Source organism: Hydra vulgaris, chromosome 14, assembly GCF_038396675.1.
Source record: "Hydra vulgaris chromosome 14, alternate assembly HydraT2T_AEP".
NCBI classification, from domain to species: domain Eukaryota; kingdom Metazoa; phylum Cnidaria; class Hydrozoa; order Anthoathecata; family Hydridae; genus Hydra; species Hydra vulgaris.
The window spans coordinates 23,407,632-23,414,497 of record NC_088933.1 but is presented as its reverse complement, the minus strand read 5'-3'; positions in this window follow the sequence as shown (position 1 = coordinate 23,414,497).

The following is a 6,866-nucleotide window of genomic DNA, read 5'->3' as shown; positions in this document are numbered from 1 at the left end:
CGCGATAAAATCCCTTTAAAACTCCCAAAACTTTATATTGGCAGTCAATTTTTAAAAAGAGAACAATCATTAAAATTTTTAGGATTACTCCTTGACGAAAACGTCACTTGGACAAATCATATACATTATCTTGAAAGTAAAATCTCAAGAAATATTGGCCTACTTTATAAAGCAAGGCCATTTTTAAATCAAACTAGTTTAAAATTGTTATATTTCTCCTTTGTTCATAGTTATCTGAATTACGCAAACATTGCTTGGTGTAGCACAAATCAAAACAAAATTAAAAAACTTTTTAATAAACAAAAACATGCAATGAGAATAATATCTAATGTAGGCCGTTTTACTCACTCCAAAGAACTATTTATAAAGCTGAATATACTCAATGTCTACCAAATGAATATTTTTCATCTTTTAATTTTCATGTATAAAGTTAATAAAAGAACAACACTAAACATTTTTAATTCGTTATTCAAAATAAATAAACATAGATACTTAACCAGATACTCAAACAACACCTATATTCAGCCCAAATGTTTTTATGCCGCAGTTTTCCATTAGAGGACCAAAAGTATGGAACAAAATCCTTTCTTATAAACTTAAAACTCTAGAAACTCTTGACGAATTTAAAGTAAAATTGAAGCAAATGCTTCTAGTTAGTGATGGAGTGCTTGACTTTTTCGGGTGACACAGATAAGTTTTTTCGATTTAGTTTAAAGTTTATCTTTGTCAACCCTTTTATGGTTTTGGTTGAAGCATGCTTAAATACATATAAATATATATATATATATAAATATTTTATAATTGAAAAGGTTCAATTTCTTGTTAAAAACCTTTTTTTTTTTTTTTTTTATTTTATTGCAAGTTTTACTTTGTGCAAATTTATATTAATCTTTATATACTTATTTATTTAATATTTATTTCTAAGAATTAGTTATTTTACTTTTTATTGATTATTTTATTACTTTAAAAGAATTTTTTTTTTTTTTTTAAAAAAAAAAAAAATTCTTTATGACCCTGTAACTTTTTGTTTTTGTTTTATCTTTTTAAAATAAAGTCTTATTTTATATATATTGGTAACATTTATATACTCTATGCGAAATTATTTATTTTTTACGTAATCAATCTCGGGGCTTGGCGATAAGACAAATTGTGTCTTCTTCTTGCTCCGGCCATCTGTATATTGGAAATATTGGTTGTATTTATTTTTTTTTTTATACGGCAAAAAATGGAAAGAGAAAAAAAAAAAAAAAAAAAAAAGCAGAGGCTGATCCAGCATACTTTGGTGTTTGAGATAGCTACCTTCTATACATGAACAAACTCCAAACATTTATATGTTTTTACTTATGTCAAGTAAGAATGCTTTGCAAAAAAATTGCAATGATTGAAATTCAAAAACAAAAAAGCCCTAATATTTTTGCTCCCCATACCCAAACGTAAACAGAGCGACAAGTTGATGAATTTTTTTTTTTATTATTCTCCAAAAAATAAATTTGAAATCTCCAAAAAAATATTTCAAACTCATTGATAAAAATTAATTTAATTAAGAATAATAATAATAAAAAAAAATGTTTAATAGGATTATTTCAAAAACCGAATAATGCTGGATTCACCCCTGTCTGTAACTGCTGCACTTTACTAGAATACTTTTTTTTTCTTTTTATAATTATTGAAGTGCTCCTAGAAGACCTAACAGTTGCATAACTGAGAATTACGGAAGAGTATTTAAGCAGAAAGTTCACGACTCCTTTCTTGCTCATGTTGCTTAACAGGCCAGATCCGACATCGAGCCTCGGATGTTCTGAGACAGAAACCAAGCCAATGCACCACGGCTGCCAATTATTAACTACATCAACATACCAAAACCTAAAATGATGGCAGTGAAACTTTAAAGTTAAACTAAAATAACTTTTTACAAATTTCTTCTTATTAAAAGAAGTGAATATACCTTAAAGTTACTAAAAAATTATCGACGTTTATGTAAATATTTCTGAGCAGATAAATATATAGTGAACCTCAAATATTTGTTTATAATTCAAAGCTTATTTAAAATACAAAACACTGTTTTTAACGTTTTTACAATAAAATTCAGTAAAAAATGTGTTAAAAACATTTAAGAGTTATAACAAAATATACCAGTGAAATGTTGTTGAAAAACTTATCACTTTAGTGGTGTTACGAAACATACCTCTATAGTGGTGCTACAAAATTTGCCACTATAATGGTTTCAAAAAACCTACAAAATTTTAAACTTGTTTACTTTGTTATGAAGACTATGGTTTTTTATGAAGGTAAAATCTAGAAATCTAGAAATAATCCAATAAAACACTCGTTAAATAATTAAAAAATAGAACTGCGAAAAACTAAACAAACTCAACTATACCTTAGATCTATCTTTGTATTTTTTCCATATTTTTTATTTTGAAAAATGGTTGGAAAATGCTAAAAATAGATTTGAATGTGGAAAACTTAACAGACTGCTACAAGAATGTTTTTTAGTTTAGCCATTTAGACATACTTAGGTAATGTTCTCAATTTCTAATATAGAAGTTTTATATTTACTTTGAGATAACATTCAAAATCAAAGGAGTTATAATTTCATCTTAATTTCATCTTTTCATTATGATGAGCATACCTATAACTAAAAACTGAAAAGCATGACATTATCAAGCAAAAATCTCTCCAAACTTAAAAAATATTTAATAAAATAAAATGAACAAGCACCAGAATAAGTTCTTGAAAAATTTATCTAGTGTTGCAAAAGTTGCACAACTTTACAACAACGTTCTGCTTAAACCATCTTTGTTGGGTAAACATCTAAGTCAAAACTCGTAACTTCTTTTAAAGTAGAAGCTTTGTCATGCAGTCGGATGTAAATTAATCGAATAAACAAATAAAGAAAAAATTTGGTTAGGGATTTTTTTCTGTTTTAAATTTCTGTATTAACTTTTTTAAATTATAGCGATAGTAAATTTTTAGAATGCATTAAATATATATATATATATATATATATATATATATATATATATATATATATATATATATATATATATATATATATATATATATACATTAAATTAAAAGTATACTATAAATTAATTTGAAAAGCTGCTAATTGCCTTATTACTTCTAATTAAGTCTCGTTTGCTATAACATTGATAATTTTTTCTGTTCTTATAGATATTTTAATTTTTTTTTTTTTTTTTAGTTTAAATTTAAAGTACGCGGGGACACGTAAAGAAGACTATATGGCCTAGTCTTTAAAAGCCGCTAAAAATCAGCATGTTAAAGGTTCATAAAATTTTTTTCGATAAAATATTAACAAAATTTACAAACAAAAAATGAGAAATATATAAGAATAAAATATAAGAAATTTTATTTAAATGTATACATTCTCGAAGATAATAAATAATTAACAATTAAATTCATAAATAACATTAAAAAAGATTTTGTTATAAATTTAAAAAGCCGCTATATATATATTATAGATGGACATAAGCGTCATATTCCCTTGATAAGTAAAAAAAGTATTTAAATTCCTTTGTAAGTAGTAGGCTGGGTCATATTTTTAATTTTTCTGATTTTTGCATCGTTACTAGTGGGAAAAGTTGCTACACCATGTAATATGACTACCTGAAAAATATTAGCCTTTCTGAATTTAGTTTAAAGGGGGCAACTTTGCTTACATTATATGGGTATGAGATATCACCTGAAAATAAGTAAAAACCTGAAAATAAGTAAAAACACCATGTAAAGAATAAAAGCTACATTTGTATACTAAAAAAAAAAGTGAAAATGCAAAATCCTTATATAAAGTCCTTTTTACTGTCGAATTTTGGATACTTAAGTTTCGAGTTTGAAGCGGAAACAAGTAATCCATGACGTTTTTCATAGGTTGTGACGATCTTGGATACTCCAGATACTTCTTTGACCAGACGTTCAACATTTTGAGAATGGCATGGAATATCAGGAACTTGAAGAGTGCCATTTGTAACATTGATTAAGAGGACTTCATTGTTCACTTCAGATAAAATCGGAGGAGGAGAGATATCAACATTTGGCCAGTCGATCATTTCTAAATATGAAGAAGCATAAAAATTGGGAGAAATTTTTTTTAGAGAGAAAACACGTACCCCATTAATATTATCTTCTCACCTACATGCAATAATTTTCTTTGCTGCATCGACCGCTTTTTTCTTGTCTTCATCTTTGATGGCTGACAATAAAACACTTTCAGGATGAGCAAAATAACTGTTTCTTTGCAATACTTTACGGGTGATTGCTATTGTATCAGGATGATTAAGACTGCAACTACATTTCATAATCATGAAAAAATTTTGTGCTCCTTCAACGCATTTCCAATTTTTCTTGATTAAAAACCAGCAGAAACAGTAAACTTTGATGATGTAATCGATAATTTTTATCAGACTTATTGTTTTATCGGTTTTATGGTCGACATGTATAACCGAAGTAGGCGATTGGCAAATGTTAGCCACCTGGCATTATTGAGATTTCCAGAGGAGTATTTTTAAAATACTTCTTCGTTTCTACATCCAATTTTGGAATCCTCCGATAACAGCATTGCATGCTTTAAGTAAGTATTTTTGATCTTTACTGAGATCGTGAATGACGTCATCAGACATTTTAATGAGTACTCCATTTACACTGGCAAGGTCAACTATCGGTTGAAAATGAACATCAAATAAAAGTTGTTCACCAAAAATGTCTTTGAATACAGTAGGACCATATGTATTGCTTTCAAGTTGAGTGAAAATTGCTCTGAGAGGCAGCTCATTCAAATGAAACAAACAAATACACCATTGAAGAGGTTTGCCAATACGAGTTTTGAGTAAACGAATGATACCATTTTTCCAGCCTGTTTTTACATTGGTTCCGTCACAAACAACACTTTGTAAAGTCACGAGATAGTTTCTCTCATTTATAACTGAAGTAATTTCTTTCGCAACATCAACTGATTTACCACTTTGGGGACAAATGTGATCAGAGTAGACGCTGTTAGGATATGAGAAGATAACGTAGTGATCTTCTTTGATGGAAGTGGCCCTGCTAACTTTACCATCGTCTTGTTCCACTAACCTTAGAGTTTTGTCTATACGGCCATCAAAACCGATTCCAATGAATCCTGTGGCTAGTTTTGAATGTTCTTCGACATCTTTTTGTCGCCACAGGTTTCTTTGTCTTCTTAATTTTGCTGGATCTACTATGTATTGTGGTGAATCGAATGATATATCTTTTAAGCAAGCGTTAACGATTTTGCATGCATCTTGGTTGCTAACTCCCGTTTGTTCCATAATTTAACAGAATTCTTTGTACTAAAATACATTGCGATATTTTGGATCATGTCCACTATGTGAGTTGTCTTTTAAATCAGTAGTCTCGTCATATTCCTCATTATCATCACAACAACTGCTTTCTTTATCGCTCTCGCAGGAATGAGTTCGTCGGTGATGAAGCTTGGCATGTTTCTGCATTCTTTTTTCCAAAGTTAATTTCCCGTTTCTTTACGAATTTTTTGCTTTTGGAGTCGTTCTGTTTTTTCTTGGTCAATCTGGCCATGTACATTTTACGATTACTCTTTCGATCAAGCTAAAACTCCCATTCCTTAAAAGGAACTTTGATGAAACAATTGCAGTTTGGCCGGTCCCTGATACCACGATTAACACATTTGCAAGGACAAATGTCAAATACTTTATTGAATGAACCAAGTTGGCACTGAAACGTAGATGAATTTTTCTTTTTATCAACATATTTCCTCGATCATTTTGTATCAGTAACCAATTTTTCCAAGCTTTTCAGAATGCTGTTGTATAATACCAAGTGCCAACAAATCAATACACAAACATTCAAACAATTCTCAAATGTGTTAAACATTAAGGTGGAAAGCCCCTGAAAATTTTTGTTTGAGTAAATATCAATATTTTATAAATTTAACTTCATATACATAAAGTAAATAACAAAATTAACTGAAAAAAACAAAAAAAATTTTTTGGGGGTAAAATGGTAGCTGTGGCAGCTGCCAAAAACACCAAAATATTGAAAGACCCTGGCCAACGTATCTAAAGATATACACAATTTTAACAAAATCTTTTTTGCATACTTGTTCTAACAAGGTAGTTCTGTAATATGAGCGAATTTTTCATAATAATTTTTAATAGGCTAATATATTGCACCGAAGTACATGTAAAAAATTGGACCAAATTTTTTGACTTAGTTGACCTATTTAAGGACTGGATTCAATTTTTAAAAAAATCTGTCACGTTTAAATCACAGAAGACAATCAAACAAATTCATACTTAAAATTTTAGCTTAACACCAATTTTAGTTATTTAGGTATGATGGCCGGCGTCTTAAAACTCTTTATCTAAGAAAAACAGCTTTTAAAATTGCTAACATAAAAAATTTCAAAATAGTGTAAATAAATATGCAAATCTATATATAATAAAATAAATTAAATCTTAAAATGCACCAGTTTGATATGGGTTATGCTCTTTTTAATAGATTTGTCATATCATCTCTCTTTTTACCACGAATTACTTATCTGCGTTTCTTTGCTCGTTCTGTGTTTTTATATATGGCAAAGTATAATTGCTTTTGATTAATTTTCTTGCATCCTTCTAACAAATACTTTTCAGGTCTTAAATTCATCTTTTCTAAAACTAAAACACTAGCTTGTCTACCAATGTTAAAATGGGCAACTGCATCAAAAGTGCCAAATTGAAGATGTGTAGGCGAGACATAATAGCCTTTTGGTATACGCTCCCATATTGTCATGTTAAAAGACTCATTGTTATTTTGGGTAAGGCCATGCAGACATTTTTTAAAAGAATGTCACTACTTAATTCATCATA